Here is a 24,369-nt window from a genome sequence, read left to right as displayed (position 1 = left end):
CTATGCGTAGACCCACCCTTTTTAAGGCCACATGAGATAATCATATAGCCTAAGTGAAAATGGTGTGCTTACTCTGCCTGGAAGCTCCTGGGTAAATCCTTTAGCTTCCTTTTGTGGAATTGACTCAGAGTATATCACCTTTCTTGGTGCACTTGGTCAGGAATCACTTGTGGACCTACAAACAATTTAAGTGGGAATTTAGGAAATTCCTAAAGGGAATCACAGGAGTCAATGCTCATTACTTTTCTTTTTCCCCAGTGTGAATTTGATAAGAGAATATTCTAAGGGAGGAAAAAAGTAGGGGGAACTGAAGATATATTACCCTTTCTTCTAAAAGTTTGAGAGAAAAGGCAATTATATGACCAGGAACCTTTTTCGTATTTAAAATATGAAGAACTCTAGGTTCTTTGTTTGTAATAAACCATATTACTGTTTGCTTAGCTTAAGGTCCTTTGAAACTCAGTTTTAAAACCAACGTCTGCTCTAAACTTGCTGTTCTGGTTTCCCAACATTCCACAATTTCACCTTAAATTAACATATATTTTCTGTTTATCCAGTATATGAACATGAGCTACTATATATCTTTGTTCCTTAAGGAAGGAAGGAAGGATGAAAGGAAAGGAGCAAAGACAGTAATGGAGAAAGAGAGAAAAATAGGAAAAATGTGTGTGTTGGGGGGGGTGCGACACTGAATCTAGTTGCAGTTTGATCACTAACTTGCTACAACAGAGTTAGTCTGATCACTACTGTAGATCTAGGATCTCCGTGTTTTGAGCACTGAGCAGCACCAAACCACAACTTTCCTTAAGCTTCACTGTTGTTTCTTTCATACCATCAGTTGGTCGGTATTATTCAGTGCCTCATATGTGCCAAGTCATGTACAGGAGGCTAGGGGTGTGCTAGTAAATTAAGGCATCTCTGCCCTGTTTAGAGATTTGCTCTTATGGGAGGTACTGAAAAATAAACACGCATAAGTAAAAGCAAGTTTAATATAGGATACCAAGTAAAGGAGACCTTTCTTGTTACTCCTATACTCATGATTTAGAAGCCAAGTGAAAGTGACTCAGTTGTGTCTGACTCTTTGCGACCCCATGGACTATACATGGGGTATAGTTAATGGTTAATTAACCTGGAATGGTTAATCTTTCCCTTCTCCAGGGGATCTTCCCAACCCAGGGATGGAACCCAGGTCTCCCGCATTGCAGGCAGATTCTTTACCAGCTGAGCCACAAGGGAAGCCCAAGAATTCTGGAGTGGGTAGACTATTCTTTCTCCACTGAATCTTCCCAACCCAGGAATCGAACCAGGGTCTCCTGCATTGCAGAGGGATTCTTTACCAATTGAGCTATCAGGGAAGACAAATCTGAGGTTAAAAAAATGTATTGAGTGCTTCAGATTCTAAAAACAACAGCAGAGAACTGGGGACAGATGTCCCATCAAGGCTTGGTCTGCTCCCCTTTCAGTCTCTCTGAGAGGGGATTAAAGAGGAAAGGAGAGAGAAAGAGAGAAGCAGCTGTCTGAAGTGAGAGTGACTGGCATTTGCTTCTCTTCTACTTGGTGGAACTGAGGAGGTATCTCCTAAAAGTCAAGTGAGTGTTCGTTAACTCCAAGAGCCAAGTCAGAGGAGCTGCACAAAGCTGCCTGTAGAGTTTGGGGGCATCTGCAAGAAAGTGAGACTGCATCTTGTTTTGTATTGGATCATCGACTTATGCATGTTGTTGACCAGCCTCTGTGTCATTTTAACATAGAAGGGAAAAAATTGGAAACAAATGACGGAACAGAGAGAGGAAGTAGGCTGTCCTTGAACCTTTGCATGGCAAGGATATGAGAGGTCTGCAGTTCAAGAAGACACACTAAACTGTACACGGACTCAGGCTGACCTTCTGGTACCTCACCTGGTGAGTAAGTTTTGACACCAGGAGCTTTGTAATATACCACTAGAACAGCTGCTGTGGGAAGGTTGGAAGACGTGAGCTGGAGGGAGACTAAATGAAGGATCTCTGTGGGTTTTCTGAAGAACCAGCAGTTGGAGACTGTTTGCAAGGAGAGCATGAAGGCTAGTGGTTCTTACCCAGAGACACCTCAGTGACCAAGAGAGAACCATGACAAGCAGCCTGTTCCCCAAGATCTTGGCCATCTTTCCTGGTTTTCTTCCACTTTCACTCCCAATTCCAGAAGCCCTAATATTGGTAGAAATGGAGAGGAACTGTGAAGGAACATCCTGAGAAGGAGAATGAGACTTAAAAATGAACTAGACTGAGTTGTAATAACTAGAAGCAACCCAGCATCTTTGAGAGCTGCCTGAGTTATTGTTAAGAGGCAGGAAAGGAAAATTGAACAATGCAAGCTTGAAGCCAATGATTGGAAAAAAAAAAATAAAACTTCTTTCAAGCTTATTCCTCTGTAGAGTTCAGACTGTAAATAAACCACTTACAAAGAAGGGGGACAGTTTTGTTTGGTGTTTATGCTGTGGAGAAAATAGAGTAATGAGTAGAAAGTAACTATGAAGATTAGTTTGGGTAGGAGGCCACTTTAGCTATGGTGATCTAGGAAGCCTCTTTGGGTTGAGAATTTCCATGATGAGAAAGAGCCATTTATTCCAAACTCAGGGGCAAAAGTGTAAAATGACCCAAGGTAAGATTAAAAAAAATTCAATATGGCTAGAGTTTAGATAGTTAGGCACTGATAGAAAATACTTCTGGTAAAACAGGCAGAAAGCCAAGTAACAGGAGGCCTTGTAGGCCATGGTAAAATATTTTGATAGCAATTTTGCTTTCCTCAAAAAATTTTCAAACATTTTCTTGGACTTAGCTTCTTTGTATTATAGAAGACTCTGAATTTGTTAACATAGTTATATTTGATGGGTCACACATACCATATAGTTCTAAATACTTATGGTCTCAGAAGTAAGAAAATATAAATATATCTTACATTTGTTCTCTTATGACCATAATGCTGCTCCTTCATATTGTTATAAAAAATTCTGCTATTCGATCTTTCATCTCATTCAACTCTTTCTTGTTGAATTCTTGGCCATCATGGGGATGTACATAGTTAAGTAGTTATAACTGGTAACTAGCTTCCCTTGTAGTTCAGATGGTAAAGAGTCTACCTGCAATGTGGGAGACCCGGTTTGATCCCTGGATTGGGAAGATCCTCAGGAGAAGGCAATGGCATCCCACTCCAGTACTCTTGCCTGGAGAATCTAATGGATGGAGGAGCCTGGCAGTCTACAGTCCATGGGGTCACATAGAATGGGACACGTCTGAGCGACTTCGCTTTCTTTCTTTTCTAGAGGACTGAAATGATGGGTCCAGGCTTTGTAAATAATTCATATTAATCATACCCAAAGAAAAAAAGAACAAACTATTAATTTGATAGCAAATGGAAAATGTGTGGAAAATAATGAAATCACGGCAGCTAAAAGTTCTCCTCTTTGATGGGTATGATTTAACTCCCAGAAGAGTAAACCTTTTCCTCTTGGACTTAGCTATAAACTCCAGAGATGGAGTCTCTCCCAGGAGCAGTGCCTGTTGTCTCTCGTTAGAGCCAGTTCTTCCATAACCACATTCTAGCAGCAATGTTCTGGGCTTCTTCTCTAATATGAACTGAATGTATGGCAAAAACCACCACAATATTGTAAAGTAATTAGCCTCCAATTAAAAAAAAAACAAACACAAAACAACTTCTTTCTGCTACACTTATGCAAATAGTCACTCTGAATCCAACATGATCCTTTTTAGTTAATCCTGGAACATTAACCATCACAGCTGTCTCATGGAAGAAACAGAAAATTTCTGTCAGTATGGAAATAACTGTAAAACTCACGATAAACGAAGACTTGTGAATAGTATATCAGTTATTGCAGTCATCATTATAGCAGTATATTTCCTTGGGTTCTTATGGGAAATTACTTTCTTTGGCACATTCTTGGGAATTATTTCCTATGTTCCATTAGCCCTGCGGGATGACATCCTAAACCGACGGATGCAGTTCTGTTGTTTTGTTAGCTTGCTCCATAACTGCTCTTAGGGCTCCTTGTTTGAATGCATATTGCATTCTCTTTGAATATCACCTGAGAATATGATTCATGGTTTAGCCTTAATGTTTTCCAAAAAGCACCTGATGAATATGAAAGAAGCTGGTTCTGGTGGAAAAAGTAATGAACAGCAGAGCTGGTGATCCTTGCTGTAGTTTGTGACCCCACTGTTAAAGATATGACCTGTGGCAAGTTACTTTATACAGCGTTTCTTTCTTTCACCTGTAGCTTATTTTTTAAAATCCCCTTCAGTTTAGGTTTTCTATTACCCTAAGATTCTTCAGCATTTAGTAAATATTAACTCTGTAACTAAAAATCCTGTTGGGGAGACAAAATTGAAGTACAGAAATTGTGGAAAATATATAATCAATTACTCACATATACTATGTTAATGAGGGATATTGATTGCACACAACAGGAGTCCACTGATTAAGCAAAAACTGAGGTTGTTGCAAAAGCTATCAGGGACTCTCACAATCAGCTGGAGGCTAGGTCAGGGACCAGGCTTGGGGAAAGGGAGGATTCCAGGGAACTCTGTAGAGCAGAGAAGTGGGAAGTGCAGTCTTCTCAGGATTCTGCTGTTGGGATGTCACCCTGAATATACCTATCAACCATTTGTTTTATTCTTCCATTACTTGTTCATAATATAGGATGAAAGCATTCAGTGGGCTGATGTTAGGTCGTGAGCCCACCCTCAGGGTGTATTTAGAGATAGGAGCCTGACAGATGGCACAGTTATTCTCTAACTGTGATAAATACACAAAGAAGAGAACTTATTTGCTAAAAGGATATTAGAGTGCTATTAAGAAGTAGAATGTGCTTAGTTGCTCAGTTGTATCTGACTCTTTGCCACCCCATAGCCTGTAGCCCATCAGGCTCCTCTGTCCATGGGGATTCTCCAGGCAAGAATACTGCAGTGGGTTGTCATGCCCTCCTCAAAGGGATCTTCCAAACCCAGGGATCAAACCCAGATCTCCCACATTACAGGTGGCTTCTTTTACTGTCTGAGCCACCAGGGAAGCTTAAGAATACTGGAGTGGGTAGCCTTTCCCTTCTCCAGGGGATCTTTCCAAACAAGAAATCAAACCAGTGTCTCCTGCATTGCAGGCAGATTCTTTACCAGCTGGGCTACCAGGGAAGCCCAAGAAGTAGGATGGCTAATGACAAATGTCCACTGTGTATTAAATTGCTGAGGCTAGAGAAGCTAGTTCAGTTTATACTGGAAGTATTGAGAGACTTTATAGAAAAGGTTGGATAAATAGATGTTGAGATGAAGTCCATGAAGGGAGATTTAAAATGCTTCACCGAAGAATCAAACACAAAGATAAACATACAGAAGCCATCAAAATTCAATCTGTAGGATTTTCAGTGTTGTATCTAGTCCACTACATTGCATCTTTTAGTTCTCAGAAGGGCTTTATGGTCCCTTATGGGAAAAGGAACAGTGTAACTCTTGACACAATCTATTCTCTAAACCTAGTAACAATGTATCTTCTCATCAGAGATCACTTGTTTTCCAAAGCTCTGCTAAGAATGCAGTTACATTTCCCTGGGCACTGAGGAATTTATGGTTCCTCAGTTTCCCCATCCATTCAGAAGACATGTCATCCCCTATGTTATAAAAATAATAAGCACAAAATATATGTAAAAAGAGCTAATGCTGGTGCCATTTAGTTGCTAACTCTTGTCCGACTCTTCATGACCCCATGGACTGTAGCATGCCACTCTGTCCATGGGATTTCCCAGGCAAGAATACTGGAGTGGGTTGCCATTTCCTTCTCCAGAGAGTCTTCCTGACTCAGGGATTGAACCTGTGTTCTCCCGCTTGGCAGGCAGATTCTTTACCACTGAGCCACCTGGGAAGCCCTAAAAGAGCTAATACAAGACAGAAGAAATCATACACATTTATTGTGGTTATCATTTATTATTGTGTAACATTTTTTTCTTCTCCCTTTTAACCAAGATTTTGCTGATTAATTGGAATAGGGTGGTTTACATGGTAATATTGCTCACATTTCTAGTGACAGAAGCATACATACTCTTCCCACAAGATTCTATGGCTGTGCATGGCAGCCATAGATTCCTCTGATTAACCAGTCTCAAAGGCTATTGATGACCAGTAGGCCTACATCTGAGACTTATGTAGCTAAGACTGTTTGTGTTTAAATTTTTAACTCTCCTTTGACTGTAAGATTGTTAGATCTTATTTCATTTTTCATAAATAAAAGTGAAACCTTTTTTGACAGCAACTCGAGAACAAGCAATGACCCTGATTGTCTCTGTCTCAACACAATTTCAAATAGACACCTAAAACATACTTCACATATAACATTTTCATGACTGAACTTGGGGATTCCTCTGTGCTGAGCACACATATTAGGGACTCAGTAAATATTGGTTGATTTAATTCAGTATACACCTGGAAACTGATAAAGAAGTGCTTCTTCGTGTTGGCTGCCATGAAATTACATTACGGTTGTTTGTGGTAGTCCTGTGAAGCAGAGTTTTCACTTTCCCCTAGAAATAGTTGGAAAAGCAAACAACTGTCTAGATAACATGGGTAAACATGAATAAAATACATTTACAGTATCCTACCTTGATGACGGATTTGCAAATCTGTCTGCTTAAATGTTCAAGAAAGAGAAAAATTGCACAGGAAATAAAAACCTGTGTATTTTCCTATCAAAACTGGTGAAGGTAAGCATGTATGGTAAATTGGAAAAAGCGTGTAAAAGTCTGGGTTTTTTTTTTTTTTTTTTTTTTTGGAATGTTATCTTTTACGTATTAGCTTGCTGTTCTTGGTGGCAAAATAGGGGCAAAGATTATTGACTATCCCTTTTTTAATTTCGTTTTTCTTGCTGAAAGTGACAGTTGGCAACTGACACAAGTGGGATGAGGAAACCACGAAGGTGCATTTTCCCCCAGCTAGATGTGAAGAATGTGTTCTGTTTGTAATGCATGTCTGCCCATAAGGCTGACTAGGATGCCAGTAGTTGTGGGCTGCCCTGGGATTTCTTTGGAAGGAATGATGCTAAAGCTGAAACTCCAGTACTTTGGCCACCTCATGCGAAGAGTTGACTCATTGGAAAAGACTGTGATGCTGGGAGGGATTGGGGGCAGGAGGAGAAGGGGATGACAGAGGATGAGATGGCTGGATGGCATCACTGACTCGATGGATGTGAGTCTGGGTGAACTCCGGGAGTTGGTGATGGACAGGGAGGCCTGGTGTGCTGCGATTCATGGGGTCGAAAAGAGTCGGACACGACTGAACTGAACTGAAGGTTAACTCAGATGCACAGGAGGCATAGAAACGTGAAGACAGGTCCAGGCTGTGAGAGGTGTGTTGTCAGGGCCAAGCCAGCAGCTGGCTCTGCAGACACCTCACAGAACCCTGTGAGGGGGCTTTATTTTGGTGAATTTATTACAGTAAGTGATCTGGCTCTGACTTGTCTAGGCTTGAAGCCCTGAAGCTTTACTCATTTCATGAAATGGATGCATTTCTTCGTGATGGTTTCATGTAAACCGTGTTCACAAGGTTGATATCCAAAATGTAGTGCCAATGTATTAATTTTTAATGGGAAGTGGCGTTGTCATACTAGTTAGAAAGCTATAGTCTCTGATCTTTCTTTAGATAATTGAACATGAGATGTAAGATTATAACCTGAAGCTTATTTGATGAATATGAAATCAGTACAAAGGGAATTGGTTAAATAAACCATTCCTTAACTATTAATGCATTCAGAACACAGTCAACTTAACTGGCCTGAGAGCTTTTCTTCTCTCTTTTATATCTCTTCTTGTTAGTCATTGTGTCCTAAGCTTGCTTAACCATTTAAGGTTCATAGTCCCTCATTTCGCAGTCTCAGGGAAAACTGTAATCCTTCATGTAATGACTTCAAGAGAATTTTACTTTTAACTTTCACTGGTTATCATTTGAGCTTCCCTGGTGCCTCAGACAGTAAAGAATCCACCTGCAACGTGGGAGACCTGGGTTTGATCGCTGGGGTGGGAAGATCCCCTGGAGGAGGGAAAGGCTAAAATGTAGTGTTAGTCGCTCAGTCATGTCTGACTCTTTGTGACCCCATGGACAGTAGCCTGCCAGAGAATCCTCTGTCCCTGGGATTCTCCAGGCTAGAATACTGGAGTGGGTAGTTATTCCCTTCTCCAGGGGATCTTCCCAAACCAGGGATTGAACCGGGGTCTCCCACGTTGCAGGCAGATTCTCGACTCTCTGAGCCACCAGGGAATATCATTTATAAACTAAAATATAAATTAAGATTACAAGTACAGTTTTTAAAACTTATATATAGGTAGCACATAGAAGTCACAAGTATTCTCCGAATACTTGCAAGTTAAGCAAATTAAGTAATACTGAACTTCTGAAAAAATGAGTGGACTATTCTCCACTATTAAAGAAAACTAGGAGGCGATTCGTCTAATCTCAGTTTTTGTAAGTGGGATTTCCTGAGGGTGTTCAAGGTAAAACGGTTGGTTGCAGAGGAGTCTGTGTTTGAGGGGAGGCAAGCATGGTCCAGTTTGAAGGAGAATCCTTTACTTAGCTAAAGGGGAGAGGAGTGAGCTTATATTTCTGAGAAGAGAAGCAAGAAAGAGGGAACCTGTTTGTTGGGAGGGAAGGTTTTCCAAATGCAGTGGGAAGGATACATGCTTTGAAGTCATACAAACTTGTGCTTGAATCCCATCTTATCACTTAACAATAGGGTAATGGTCGACATTTGCACAGCTTCTCTGCTTGAGTCTTATCAGTATAATGAGGGAAGAAGACATCTAGGTTACAGCATTTATTATAACATCAAAGGAAGTCACATGAACAAAGTGCCTAAACCGCTGTGGTGTTCAAATGCTGCTTTCCTTCTCTTCCTAACCCATGATGTTTAATTGTAACCAGATTAGAAAAGAGGACTTCCAGGATAAGACCTTTTTATTCTAGTTGATTGAAAGTTTCTCTTCTCTTAATGTGATCACCCTGGTAAAAAAAAACTAGAGAAGAGCTCTTTCACGCCTTGTCTGCAGACATCCCTGCCGGCAGTCTCTTTCCCTGATTCGCTTAGTGTACTTACCCTTGCTGTGATCACTGATAAGAGAGGAGATTGGTTCAATTTGGCGATGAGGAGGATATTTCACTGTTCTACAGTGGCAGTAATGCCCCTTCTGCCCTTGGGGAGAGAGATTATAAGGGTTACTGAGTTGGTTGAAAGTTTCATCTATATGGTTTTGTCCTTTTCCAATTGTATCCATTTAATATAAAGCTTTTTCATTTTTTAAATTTCTTCTTTTTTTAAAAAAAAACCTTAATGGCATTCAAGGCTGGAGTCTGGAAGTAGTTCATTTCATACATTGTTATATTCTCATTTGTTTTTCAAATCTTTCAAAATTGGTCTGGTTATCTTAGCTTTTTCTTTCTTTTTTTTTAGAATTAAGTAACTTGTGGAGCCTTTGGTTCTTAGACTTCTTTATCTTCTGGATGTTCTCTGAATGCCATAAATACAATATTATAGTGAATCAACATTTTTTTCACCATAGAAAATCAAATCTAATCTCACTAAACTGTTTTTCAAATGTAAGAGCCAATGCTGCGGGCTGAGGGCATGAAATGAGTAGGAAAACAAGGGTATAAAATAAGGCAGATTGTTTTCTAACAGGAATATAGACATATAATTAAAATGATTTTCAAGTTGCAGGCACAGCCTAGATTTTACTGTATCCAGGAGGGCAAGGGACACAATGAATGCCTTGTTTCTTTGGCTAATAGTGAAAACATCTCATTAAAAAAGTACATTTTCAACAGTAATGTCCTAAACTGCAAAGCCAATCACCCAAACAGAAGATATCTGGGCAAAATGTGGTTACTAGATACCTGTAAAGAAATCTAATTTGGAAAAAAAAAAAGCTAATTTCTTGATTTTCTGCAGTTACTAAAGAGACCTCAAAGAATATACATTTGTAGTTGAATTTAAGTTGTAGAAAACTCTGGGAAAGTTTTTCAAGTTGTTTTTATATAATACACTGAGTGAATCAGAGGTGAGAAATGTTCTAAATCAATAACCAGCATTCGAATGTGACTTTTATATAATTTCTCAAGAGGAGATCTGGAGACCCAGTGCATTGTAACTTCTAGTCAAGCCCAGACGCTCGTCACCTTGTTCTCTCAAGAGAAGGGCTTGAACACATGGGGATGACAAAAGGATACCCACTTGGGAGTTTATTGATTTTCGCATGTTATTTTCCCTTCTGCTTGCCTCTCCCACTAATTTCTCACTCCCTGCTATTTCTTTCACTGCCAGCATGGCAGAGAAAAAAAATGTGGTTATTGGCACATATTGGTGGGTATTGTACATATTGGAACTTTGAACAAGTTCCTATTTCTGTTCACAGTGCGGGAGTGCATACAGAGCACAGAAGTGCTTCTATGGTCCTAATGGTCTCTTGGTCAGAAAATGACTGGTATCCAGCTGAATTTTGAAATTGTTATTTAGAATGACCTTTAAACGCATTTGCTTTACAGATAATTAGAATTTAAATTAGATTTCAGAAAGCCAGCAAAACGAGGTGGTTAAGGCATAAGCCCTGAAACAGAATCTTGATTCTACATCTTATTAAGTATGTAACATTGGGTAAATGACTTACCCCCTTTGTGTCTTCCTTTCTTGATTTGATTATACAAAATGAGGATAATCCTGGTGTCTACCCGATAGGCTTGTTGTGGGTCAAATATATTGATATGTAGAGTATTTAGAGTATGCTTGGATCATGATACATACAATCTAAGTGTTTACTCTCACAGGACCACAATCCCTTATTTGCAATTCTAAAATTGAAAACTTAAAAAAAAATCTACGCCTATTGCAGTGAACTCATTAAGTGGTAAGATCTGACTGGAAATGACCTGTGGCAATTTACAGGTCCACTTTTCCCTCCTTTGTGTAAATACAGTTGTCCCTTGGTGTCTGCAGGTACTAGTTTCAGGCCCTGCTGTGAATACCAAAATTCTTGGATGCTTAAGTCTCTAATATAAAATGGGGTAGTATTTGCATATAACCTATACATATCCTCCCATATACTTAAAAGCATCACTAGATTACTTAGATTACTAGATTACAGTACCTAACCTAATGTAAATACTTTGCATATAGTTACCAGCCTGTGGCAAATTCAAGTTTTTATTTTTATAACTTTCTAGATTTTTTTTAAAAGAATATTGTTAGTCTGTGGTTGATTGGATCCCCAGATGCAGAACCCATGGATACAGAGGGCTTATATATTAATGACTGAAGAATTATTAATATGTTTGATTAAAAGCACCTGACAGCCTCCACTAAAGTTGTTACATAAGATAGCCATGATTTTCTTAAACCTGAGACATTCTGAATTCCAAAAAATATCAAGTCCCAAAGGTTTTGCAGGGGGATAGTGGCTCTGTGTAGCTATTATGTCAAGTGGTAGAGTAGCAGATGCAATCTTGTTTTTGATTTGTTGGGCACAAAAGAAATGATTTGAAAATGTAGAAACTTTCTTTTTTAAAAAATGTATTTGTTGAAGTGTGGTTGATTTACAATGTTATATTAATACCTGTTGTACAGCAAAGTGATCAGTTGTGCATGTATGTACACTCTTGTTCATATTCTTTAACATTGTGGTTTATCTCAGGATATGAATATATTGATAGTTCCCTGTGCTGTGCGCTGGGCCCTTGCTGTTTGTCATTCTATATGTAAGCTTGCACCTGCTAATCCCAGACTCCCAACCCATCCCTCCCCTATGTCCCTTCCCCTTGGCAACCATAAGTCTGTTCTTTATGTCTGTGAGCCTGTTTCTTTTTCGTAGATAAGTTCATTTGTGTCATATTTTAGACTGAAAATGTGGACGTTTTCGTAACTCAATAGAGTTACATGACACAGTGATACATGAGATTGGGGAATGGATATTCTGGTTAATCAAATATTCTAATTAGTGTAGAGTTGCTATATATATACATATAATATCCATGGATAGTATAAATTAAAAAAAAAAGTATTTGCTTATTTGACTGCATCCGGTATTAGTTGTAGCATCTGGACTCCAGAGCGTGGGCTTCAGTAATTGTGGCATGCGGGCTCTCTAGCTGGGGCACATAAGCTTTGTTGCTCCATGATATATGGGATCTTAGTTCCTGGACTAAGGATCGAACCCATGTCTCCTGCATTGCCAGATGAATTTTTAACCACTGGACCACCAGGAAAGTCCCTGGATTATAAATATTTAAAGTTTGTATTGGGTGTTCAATAAGTGCAGCCTGTGTTTATTGAGTACTTTTTTTGTGCCAAATACTGTATTAAGCAATTTACATTGATTTTTATTTACTCTTCTCAACAGCTCTATAAAGCAAGTTTGATCACCATCTCACTTTAGACAAAAATTAAGAGGTCACACAGGTGGTTAGTAAAACTCTAACCTAAGTTTGGGCACTCTAGAACCTGTGCCCTTATCTATGAATTGATTATTCTTTGGTGATTTAAAATTTGTCACCCATGATATTCTTGTGTTCCAAAGACATCATTAGGAACACTAATAATAGCATTTATTATGCCTTTACTATATCCAGTTGTGCTAAAAGTAGAATCATAACTCAGCTGTGAATGAGTGCCAGTTAAAAGTGTTGATTCAAAACATCTCAACAAACATTGTTTCATTATATTTATTTAGTCATTAGATGCATTACTCTGTGATTTATGATTCGGGATGAAAGACCAATAAAATAGGTCATCTTTTTAAGAGATTATAATTCCAGGGTAAGTGGTTCCCCACAGGTTAATAGATATACTTAACTTTTTATTTCAATTTAGAGTTAATAATGAGCTAGTTCACATAAAATGTAAAAATCTTACAGCTGTATAGGTCTATTATTCCCCAGCAAATTTTTATGTAATAATCTTCATATGTATTACCTCTATTACCTCACAAGAAAATCTCATAATTTTTGACCTAAACACCTAGGTATATTCTAACACATATAATTTTAAAGAAATTAAGTGAGGAAATAATATTTTATATTAGCTCAGATATTTAATTTATATCCAAGTATTTTTTTTCCTTTTTGAAGATCTGAATTTTTCATTTCCCTTCAGCCTGAAGAATTTTATTTAGCATTTCAGCATATCTGTTAGGTGACAAATTTTCTTAGTTTTCTTTTATTTGAAAACATTATTTCACCTTAGTTTTTGAAAGATGTGTTTGCTGCACATGGAATTCTGGACTGACAGTTTCTTCTTTCAACACCCGGAAGATACTTTCATGAAATTCTGGCCTCTATAGTTTAGATTGAAAAGTCTGTAATCATCAGGATTGTTTTCTCCTGTGTAACTGCGTCATTTTTTTTCTGACTGCTTGCAAGATTTTTCTTTTTCTTTGATTTTCAGCAGTTAGATTATGATGTTTCTACATATAGCTTTTTAAATATTTATCATGTTCTGGGTTCACCAACCTTTTATTTTTAGGCATTTCACCAAATTTGGAAAAATTTTGGTTATTTTTTCAAATGCTTTTTTGGCCATACGTCTTCTCATCCTGGGCTTCCAATACATATGTGTTAGATCTTTTGACATTGAGGCTCTATTAATTTTCTTCTAAATTTTTTGGTTTATTTTTCAGATTGGATAATTTCTATTGTATCATCAAGCTGTTTTCTCTGTCATCTCTATTATTTAAGCTTATCCAAGAATATTTTTAATTTGATATTTCATTTTCAGTTTTAGAATTTATTAGTTTCTTTTGCATAATTTCTATATCTTCAATGAGATTCCCTAACTTTTCATTCATTCAGTTCAGTTCAGTTCAGTTGCTCAGTCATGTCCGACTCTTTGCGACCTCTTGAATCACAGCATGCCAGGCCTCCCTGTCCATCACCAACTCCCCGAGTTCACTTAGTTGATGGACATGTCCATCCAGTTGATGATGCCATCCAGCCATCTCATCCTCTGTCATCTCCTTCTCCTCCTGACCCCAATCCCTCCCAGCATTAGGGTCTTTTCCAATGAGTCAACTCTTCACATGAGGTAGCCAAAGTATTGAAGTTTCAGCTCAGCATCAGTCCTTCCAATGAACACCCAGGACTAATCTCCTTTAGGATGGACTGGTTGGATCTCCTCGCAGTCCTAGGGATTCTCAAGAGTCTTCTCCAACACCACAGTTCAAAAGCATCAATTCTTCGGTGCTCAGCTTTCTTTACAGTCCAACTCTCACATCCATACATGACCACAGGAAAAACCATAACCTTGACTAGACGGACCTTTGTTGGCAAAGTTATATCTCTGCTTTTCAATATGCTATCTAGGTTGGTCATAACTTTCCTTCCAAGGAGTAAGCATCTTTTAATTTCATGGCTGCAATCACCATCTGTAGTGATTTTGGAGCCCTCCAAAATAAAGTCTGACACTGTTTCCACTGTTTCCCCATCTATTTCCCACGAAGTGATGGGACCAGATGCCATGATCTTAGTTTTCTGAATACTGAGCTTTAAGCCAACTTTTTCACTCTCCACTTTCACTTTCATCAAGAGGCTTTTTAGTTCCTCTTCACTTTATGCCATAAGGGTGGTGTCATCTGCATATCTGAGGTTATTGATATTTCTCCTGGCAATCTTGATTCCAGCTTGTGCTTCTTCCAGCCCAGCATTTCTCATAAGGTACTCTGCATATAAGTTAAACCATCAGGGTGACAATATACAGCCTTGACGTATTCCTTTTCCTATTTGGAACCAGTCTGTTTTTCCATGTCCAGTTCTAACTGTTGCTTCCTGACCTGCGTATAGTTTCAGATCAGATCAGTAGCTCAGTCGTGTCCGACTCTTTGCGACCCCATGAATTGCAGCACGCCAGGCCTCCCTGTCCGTTACCAACTCCCGGAGTTCACTCAGACTCACATCCATCGAGTCAGTGATGCCATCCAGCCATCTCATCCTCTGTCGTCCCCTTCTCCTCCTGCCCCCAATCCCTCCCAGCATCACAGTCTTTTCCAATGAGTCAACTCTTCGCATGAGGTGGCCAAAGTACTGGAGTTTCAGCTTTAGCATCATTCCTTCCAAAGAAATCTCAGGGCTGATCTCCCTCAGAATGGACTGGTTGGATCTCCTTGCAGTCCAAGGGACTCTCAAGAGTCTTCTCCAACACCACAGTTCAAAAGCATCAATTCTTCGGCGCTCAGCCTTCTTCACAGTCCAGCTCTCACATCCATACATGACCACAGGAAAAACCATAGCCTTGACTAGACGAACCTTTGTTGGCAAAGTAATGTCTCTGCTCTTGAATATGCTATCTAGGTTGGTCATAACTTTTCTTCCAAGGAGTAAGCGTCTTTTAATTTCATGGCTGCAGTCACCATCTGCAGTGATTTTGGAGACCAAAAAAATAAAGTCTGACACTGCTTCCACTGTTTCCCCATCTATTTGCCATGAAGTGATGGGACCGGATGCCATGATCTTCGTTTTCTGAATGTTGAGCTTTTTTTACTCTCCACTTTCACTTTCATCAAGAGGCTTTTTAGTTCCTCTTCACTTTCTGCCATAAGGGTGGTGTCATCTGCATATCTGAAGTTATTGATATTTCTCCCGGCAATCTTGATTCCAGCTTGTGTTTCTTCCAGTCCAGCGTTTCTCATGATGTACTCTGCATATAAGTTAAATAAACTTATCGTTTACCATACTATTTTTCTTTGCCTCAATGAGTATAGTTATAATAGCTGTTCTAAAAATCCTTGCCTGTGTTAAAATTAAGTACAAAATGGAACCCAGACTTGATAATTTCCTGAGCAGACAAGACCAATTAAATCATATAAGTGTAACTTGATTTAGACTATTTTGCAAAGCAAGTGAAATTTAACTTGATTAGCTTCTTGTAAATGGTTCTGACAATTATAAAAGAAATGTTAAGTTGTCTTCCTAAAACTGGTATCAGATGATCCTTTTAACAAATTCCCTGTGTTATGGAAACCCCCATTGTAATAATTATCAATCATTTTTACATTATAAGCTGCCCTATAATGTCATACCCTGAGCTTCATATTAGTTTTAAATTTGAAAACTCCCAGTTCACAAACTATTCTTAAATGTACAATAAACTCTGACTAAATACTATTTTTTGCTTTGGTGGTTTTAATTTTGTTATTTCTAGATTTTTGACATCTACTAATTTCAATGTTTGGATCATCCGGGGTTGATGTTTACATTGTCTATTCTCTTTTGTTTATACTTTTTGGCTATTTTGAATAAGCTTCTCTGAACATTCATATATTAATACAAGTCTTTGTGTGGGCATACATTTTTTATTACATGTATCAAAGATACATGGGATAGAATTTCTTGGACATATGATAAGTTTCCACATCCAAAAACCTACCAGACCACTTTAATCTTTCACTCTCCAGCAGCATAAAAATGTTTTAGTGTCTCCACATCTGCAATCATACTTGATGTTGATAAGTCTTTCCAATTTCAGTCATTCTAGCAGATGTAGTAGTATCTCATTGTAGCTTAATTTGCCTTTCTCCTGTGACTAGTAATGTTGACCATCTTTTGTTGTGCCATCAAATCTTTTGCTCATTTAAAAAATTGAGTTGTATGTCTTCTTATTCTAGAGTTTTAATTGTTCTTTATATGTTTTAGATATTAGTCCTTTATCAGATATATGTTTTGTAAATATTTTCTCCTAGTCTGTGCTTTGTCTTTTTATTTCCATAAACAGTGTTCTTTGAAGAATAAAGTTTAAAAGATACTAATAAAATTCAATTTATAGTTTTTTTCTTATTGATTGTGCTTTGGTATCATATCTAAAAATTCTTTACCTACTCCAGGTCAGAAAGATCTTCTCCTACATCTTCTCTTAAAATATTATAGTTTTATATCTTGTATTTAGGATTGTGATCCATTTTGAGTTAATTTTTGTATGTGATATAAGATATCTAAGTTTATTTTTAACATGTGGATATTTTTTCTGTTTTTTGAAAACATTATTCTTTCCCATTAAAGTATCTTGGTGTCTTTGTCAAAAATCTGTTGGCCATAGGGTCTGTTTAGAAATTTGTTATTTAGTTTTTAAAGATTTGTGGATTTTCAAAGTACCTTTGTATTATTAATACGTATTTTGCTTGACTTGGAAAAAAGTCAGTTGGCTGTAATATAAGTTCATTTCTGGACTGTCTGTTCTGTATGTCTATCCTTATTCCAAGATCACATTGTCCAGACTATTGTAGCCTTATAGTATATTTTGAAATCAGGTAGTATAAACTCTCTAACTTTTTTCTTATTGTTTGAAAATTTTCTAGCTACTATAGATTATTTGCAATTCTATATAAATTTTAGAATCACTTGTTAAATTTTAAAATAAAACTACTGGGATTTTATCATTATTTTGTTGATTCTGTAATTCAGACTTTGAATGTTAGCTCAAACTTGAATTTTAACTCAATTTACTGTTAAATTTTAATGTTACTGCGATTGTGATTGTTTTCTTCATTTTGTTTTTGGATTGTTTTGCTAATATAGAGAAATACTATTAACTTTTTATATTAATCTTATATCTTATGACCTTGGAAAACTTCTCTATTAGTTCTATTAATTTCTAAAGCATATTCCTTGGGGTTTTCTACATAAAAGATTTTAATGTCTGCAAGTAAAGACTTCTTACTTTTCAACTTGTATGCTTATAGTTTCTTTTTCTTGCCCTGCTATATCCTTTTGATATCTTTGTCTGCTCTGATCATTACCAAAATTTTATTAATATCTTCAGCCAGAATTGTGTATTAACTATCCTTTTAACTGTCAGTAATTGCTTTGCATATTTTGACATTTCATTACTAGGTACATACAAATATAGATTATTATAAAATACTTTTGAATTGACTGTTTTTAAAATCATACTCTCACATCTCTCTTTATTTCTAGTTATTGATTTTTGCATTAAAGTTTTCTTTATCTTATCTATCTATAGTTTCAACATCTCCCTTTTGGTTAGTGTTTGCATATAATCTCTTTTTCCATACATTTCTTTCAACTTTTGTTTCCTTACATTTAAGGTGAGGTCTTAAATAAAATACCTTAATTTAAGGTTCTGTAAGCAGTATACAGATTTTTAAAAATCTATTTGAATAATTTTGTCCTTCAATTGGAGGATATGATCCGTTTATATTTGATATAATTACTATTATTTATGTTTAAATGTACTATATTAGGCTTGATTTCATTTTATTTCTTGTCTGTTTTTTCCTTTTTACTAAATTATTTTGAATTAGTAAGTATATTATTCTTTTTCTGTTTTTTTCTTGATAATAATACATCTGAAAATATTCCAGATGGTAAGATATTACAGTTAATAAAGAGATTACAACATGCATTCTTGAATTATTACTACCTTCATTAAATTAGAATCCAGCTTAAATTAGTGCTTTTACTGCTTTCTGGACAATGCAAGGATCTCATAAACATTCTCACTAGAGTAACTGTCATTTTTTGTGCTGCTGCTGTTATATATCTTAGTTTCCATATATTTTAAATCCCATAAGTCACTTTAAAAAATCAACTAATATTAATTTAGATTTACTTACATTCTAAACTTTTGATCCTTTTCCTTAATTCCTATATCACAAGATTTACAGCTTCATCATTTTCCTAACGGAAAAACCCTTGCTAGTATGTCTTTTAGCATATACTTACATTGAATTCTCTCAGTCTTGTTTTTGAATTTTAGTTTATAACAGCTTGATTCATATTAATAATTTACAGAGCATAAATGCATCCTTTTAAAGATTTCCAATTCATTATTTTTTGTTATATTTGTAGCGCTCTAAATATTCTGTCTTTATTTGTCAAATTACTTTGCCAACAAAGGTCCCTCTAGGCAAGGCTATGGTTTTTCCAGCAGTCATGTATGGATGTGAGAATTGGACTATAAAGAAAGCTGAGCGCCAAAGAATTGATGCTTTTGAACTGTGGTGTTGGAGAAGACTCTTGAGAGTCCCTTGGACTGCAAGGAGATCCAGCCAGTCCATCCTAAAGGAGCTCAGTCCTGAATTTTCATTCGAAGGACTGATGTTGAAACTGAAATGCCAGTATTTTGGCCACCTGATGCGAAGAACTGACTCATTTGAAAAGACCCTGATGCTGGGAAAGATTGAAGGCAGGAGGAGAAGGGGACCACAGAGGATGAGATGGTTGGATTTCATCACTGACTTAATGGACATGAGTTTGAGTAAACTCTGGGAGTTGGTGATGGACAGGGAAGCCTGGTGTGCTGCAGTCCATGGCGTTGCAAAGAGTCGAACACGACTGAGCAACTGAACTGAACTGAAATATAATGTCTAATTTATATTTATACAGTCGTAAATGCTGTCTAATTTCATCATCCCTGAAGAAACCTTGTACCTGTTATCAATTCATATTCCATTTTCTCCCTGCCCTTGGCAACTGATAATCTCCTTTTTGTCTCTATAAATTTGCATATTTTGGACATTTCATAAAAATAGAATCACAAAACTATCACCTTTGTGTGGCTTCTCTCACTTAGCAAAATATTTTCAAGCTTTATCTATATGAGCATAGATATGTACTTCATTCTTATAGTTCTTTTTATATTCTGTTTGTATCTCTTATCAAATACATAATTTGCTGGTATTTTCTCCCATTATTTAAGGGTTTTTTTTTTTCATTTTCTTGGTGATGTCCTTTGACGTGCAGATGTTTTAATTTATTGAAATCCAATTTATGCATTTTTTAATTTTTGTCACTTGTGCTTTTGGCGGCATATCTAAGAAACCATTGCTAAAGCTAGAGTCCTGGAGATGTTTTATGACTTTAGCTTTACATTTATGGATATAACCTATTTTGAGTTCATTTTGTATGTGGTTCAGCTTTATTCTGTTGCATGTGCATATGGGGAGGGAGGAGGGAGGAGGGTTCAGGGTGGGGAACACATGTATGCCTGTGGCGGATTCATTTTGATATTTGGCAAAACTAAGACAATTATGTAAAGTTTAAAAATTAAAAAAAAAAAAAAGACTGTTCTTTTCCCTTTGAACTGTCCCTGTTGAATATTCTCTCTGCCTTTTCTCATGTATGTTTCCTAGTTATTCTCTTTCGGTTTTCTAATCTTTGCCTTTTCTGCTATTAAACATATGTATTGGATTCTTGATTTCAATTATTATCAGTTTTCATTCATACAATTTATACTTGATTCTTTTTAGTAGATCCCTGTTTTCTTATAAAATTTCCACCCTTCTCTCTGTTATAAAGAATACATTAAGCATTGTTATTTTAAAATCTAATGATAACTCCAACAGCTGAATCATCTTTAGTTCTATATCTGTTCTCTAATTTTTCCTTTTTTTTTTTTTGCTATATGTTCCAATTTCTTATTTTCTCTAGTAATATTTGATGAAGCATTGATATTCTGAATGAAAAATCATAGAGATCATAGGTGATGGTGTCTTTCCCCAAGATAGTTTAATTTCATTTGACAGGAAGAGAGCCATGGCAGATCACCTTGATCTAGTGGAAAACGGATTCTGTACTCTGATGGCATTGGTCTTATTCTAAATCGCCTTCATTCTTAGGACAAAGTCCTTCCTTCTAAGGGATAGCTTTTCAGTGGTCTCAGTCATGAGGGTGTTTCCTGTGTCACCTCTACTTTCTGAGCCCTGAATGATAACCTACATGTCCTCAGCACTACCATACTGCCAGGGTCTTTGCTTAGCTGTCATACTACTATTTTTGGCTAGGTTTCTGCGAGTCTTGCTCTGTGCATATGTGGTTTCAAAGATGGAAAACCCTTTGCAGGGAAGTTGCATGCAGAATTTCAGGTACACTTTTTATGTGTTTTCTCATTTTCTTCAAGTCTACCCTATTGTTTAGCCGCTAAGCCATGTCTAACTCTTCTGCGACACCATGGAATTTAGGTCACCAGGCTCATCTGTCCATGGGATCTTCCAGGCAAGAATATGGGAGGGGCTGCCATTTCCTTCTCCAGTCTACCCTGTTGGATGCCCTCAACTCTGAATCCTGTCTCTTCAGCCCAGTGAGAATGTTGCAGCCAGGTTTGTCTTTGTGTTTAGCCTCTGTTTCTCTCCGTGGCAGATCTGCGGGTGTCTTGAGGAAGATCACAGAGCAGAGAGGCTCATCTCCGCGTGCTTGCCTTCTCTCCAGGACCGCTGCTTCTCACGTTCTCCCTGCTGTCAGTACTCGCTAATGTGTCAAGCTATTGTGTCATGCATTTTATAATTAATTTTGACAAGAGAATTACTCTGATATTTAACTTTGCTGTATTAACTGGAAGCAGAGTCTTCCCAGCTTTCTTTTAAGAAATATACAAGGAGAATTCCTATTTTTTACTATAGTATAGTTCCGTTGTGTCAGCAAGTAATACTTTTTAGAAAATAAGATACGTTCTTGGTGTTATAATTTGTGGGTTTTATCTGTGATTGGAAGGCTTGGCTTTAAACCGTAAGGAGAGCGCCCTAAAATTATGTCAGTGCTATAACATTTACACAGAGACATGATGACTCAAAATTTATAAAAGCAGGGTGGCTTTCTTTGGGCTATATATGAGACCTCAACATACGTGATGTATAATGTGTTAAAGAAAACCTGTTGTACCAATATTTTGATCTATACTTAGTGTGTCAGCTATCCTTAGCATTTAATTCACTGTATTTTTGTTGTTTTAGACTGTAAAACATATTTCAAAAATAAACAATTTGAGTGGCCCAAGTCTCTTTAAAATGTCTCTAAAAAACTTTGAGCAACTTGCTAAATATTCTCTCAGTAACCCCTTTTTTGATTTGATTTGATTTGATTTGATCTGATAGAGTGCCTGATGAACTATGGATGGAGGTTCATGACATTGTACAGGAGAGAGGGATCAAGACCATCCCCAAGAAAAAGAAATGCAAAACAGCAAAATGGCTGTCTGAGGAGGCCTTATAGATAGCTGTGAAAAGAAGAGAAGCTAAAGGCAAAGGAGAAAAAGAAAGATATACCCATTTGAATGCAGAGTTCCAAAGAACAGCAAGGAGAGATAAGAAAGCCTTCCTCAGTGACCAGTGCAAAGAAATAGAGGAAAACAACAGAATGGGGAAAGACTAGAGATCTCTTCAAGAAAATTAGAGATACCAAGGGAACATTTCATGCAAAGATGGGCTCAATAAAGGACAGAAATGGTATGGACCTAACAGAAGCAAAAGATATTAAGAAGAGGTGGCAAGAGTACCCAGAAGAACTATACAAAAAAGATCTTCACGACCCAAATAATCACGATGGTGTGATCACTCACCTAGAGCCAGACATCCTGGAATGTGAGGTCAAGTGAGCCTTAGGAAGCATCACTATAAACAAAGCTAGTGGAGGTGATGGAATTCCAGTTGAGCTAGTTCAAATCCTAAAAGATGATGCTGTGAAAGTGCTGCACTCAGTATGCCAGGAAATGTGGAAAATGCAGCAGTGGTCACAGGACTAGAAAAGGTCAGTTTTCATTCCAATCCCCAAAAAAGGCAGTGCCAAAGATGCTCAACCTATTGCACAATTGCACTCATCTCACATACTAGTAAAGTAATGCTCAAAATTCTCCAAGCCAGGTTTCATCAGTACATGAACTGTGAACTTCCAGATGTTCAAGCTGGTTTTAGAAAAGGCAGAGGAACCAGAGATCAACTTGCCAACATCTGCTGGATCATCAAAAAAGCAAGAGAGTTCCAGAAAAACATCTATTTCTGCTTTATTGATTATGCCAAAGCCTTTGACTGTGTGGATCACAATAAACTGTGGAAAATTCAGAAAGAGATGGGAATACCAGACCACCTGACCTGCCTCTTGAGAAACCTATATGCAGGTCAGGAAGCAACAGTTAGAACTGGACATGAACAACAGACTGTTTCCAAATCGGGAAAGGAGCACGTCAAGGCTGTATATTGTCACCCTGCTTATTTAGCTTATACGCAGAGTACATCATGAGAAACACTGAGCTGGAAGAAGCACAAGCTGGAATCAAGATAGCCGGGAGAAATATCAATAACCTCAGCTATGCAGATGACACCGCCCTTATGGCAGAAAGTGAAGAAGAACTAAAAAGCCTCTTGATGAAAGTGAAAGAGGAGAGTAAAAAAGTTGGCTTAAGGCTCAACATCCAGAAAACTAAGATCATGGCATCTGGTCCCATCACTTTGTGGCAAATAGATGGGGAAACAGTGTAAACAGTGTCAGACTTTATTTTTTGGGGCTCCAAAATCACTGCAGATGGTGACTGCAAGCCATGAAATTAAAAGACCCTTACTCCTTGGAAGAAAAGTTATGACCAACCTAGATAGCATATTCAAAAGCAGAGACATTACTTTTCCAACAAAGGTCCATCTAGTCAAGACTATGGTTTTTCCAGTAGTCATGTATGGATGTGAGAGTTGGACTCTAAAGAAAGCTGGGCACCAAAGAATTGATGCTTTTGAACTGTGGTGTTGGAGAAGACTCTTGAGAGTCTCTTGGACTGTAAGGTGATCCAACCAGTTCATCCTAAAGGAAATCAGTCCTAAATATGCACTGGAAGGACTGATGTTGAAGCTGAAACTCCAGTACTTGAACACCTGATGCAAAGAACTGACTTTTTGGAAAAGACCCTGATGCTGGGAAAAATTGAAGGTGGGAGAAGAAGGGGATGACAGAGGATGAGATGGTTGGATGGCCTCACTGAATCAACTCACTGAATCAATGGACATGAGTTTGAGTAAACTGGAAGTTGGTGATGGACAGGGAGGCCTGGCCTGCTACAGTCCATGGGGTCACAAAGAGTTAGACACGACTGAGCAACTGAACTTAACTGAACTGAAGCCTTTTTTGAGAATTAACAAATTCCTTCTATTAATCTTAGTTCTACCCAGAAATATTATAGTACATATAAACATATTTATTGATATTGCTGTTGATGACTATCAAGATGTTTCTTCTACTGAATATTATTTTTAAAGTAACAACTGAAAAAATATCTTTCTCTTTATCCTTGCCTAAGTGTTTGCAAACTCTATCTACTAAGTGTCAGAACAAGAACTGATTATTTCTGCCTACTCACTATCATTGATACTTTGACAACTATCAAAAGTCTTGACATTTCATTATAATCCACATAAGTGATAAGCATTTCCTTTAAAACAGAACCTTCAGCTTTACTTGGAGAATTATGGAAATAGCTGTGAGATTTAAAAAATTGTTTTCAATAATATTTGTAAAGGGGAAATTTACGACTGCAAGACAAACAAAGGAGTGACTGTCTATATTTTCAATTCAATTTTAGAGCCTTTGGAGATTATCT

At 37.4% G+C, this 24,369-nt stretch overlaps 1 long non-coding RNA gene across 1 annotated transcript in view; it reads left to right on the top strand.

The window, feature by feature from the left end:
* Positions 1–21,785, top strand: part of LOC129658898 (uncharacterized) — a 37,835-nt gene extending 16,050 nt beyond the window's left edge. The window contains exon 3 of the long non-coding RNA XR_008717566.1: positions 21,153–21,785. This is a non-coding gene — a long non-coding RNA (uncharacterized LOC129658898). The remainder of the gene's footprint in view (positions 1–21,152) is intronic.
* Positions 21,786–24,369: the final 2,584 nt, after the last annotated feature.

The sequence above is a fragment of the Bubalus kerabau genome, chromosome 8 (assembly GCF_029407905.1).
Source record: "Bubalus kerabau isolate K-KA32 ecotype Philippines breed swamp buffalo chromosome 8, PCC_UOA_SB_1v2, whole genome shotgun sequence".
NCBI classification, from domain to species: domain Eukaryota; kingdom Metazoa; phylum Chordata; class Mammalia; order Artiodactyla; family Bovidae; genus Bubalus; species Bubalus kerabau.
This window is presented reverse-complemented; position numbering and strand designations above follow the sequence as displayed.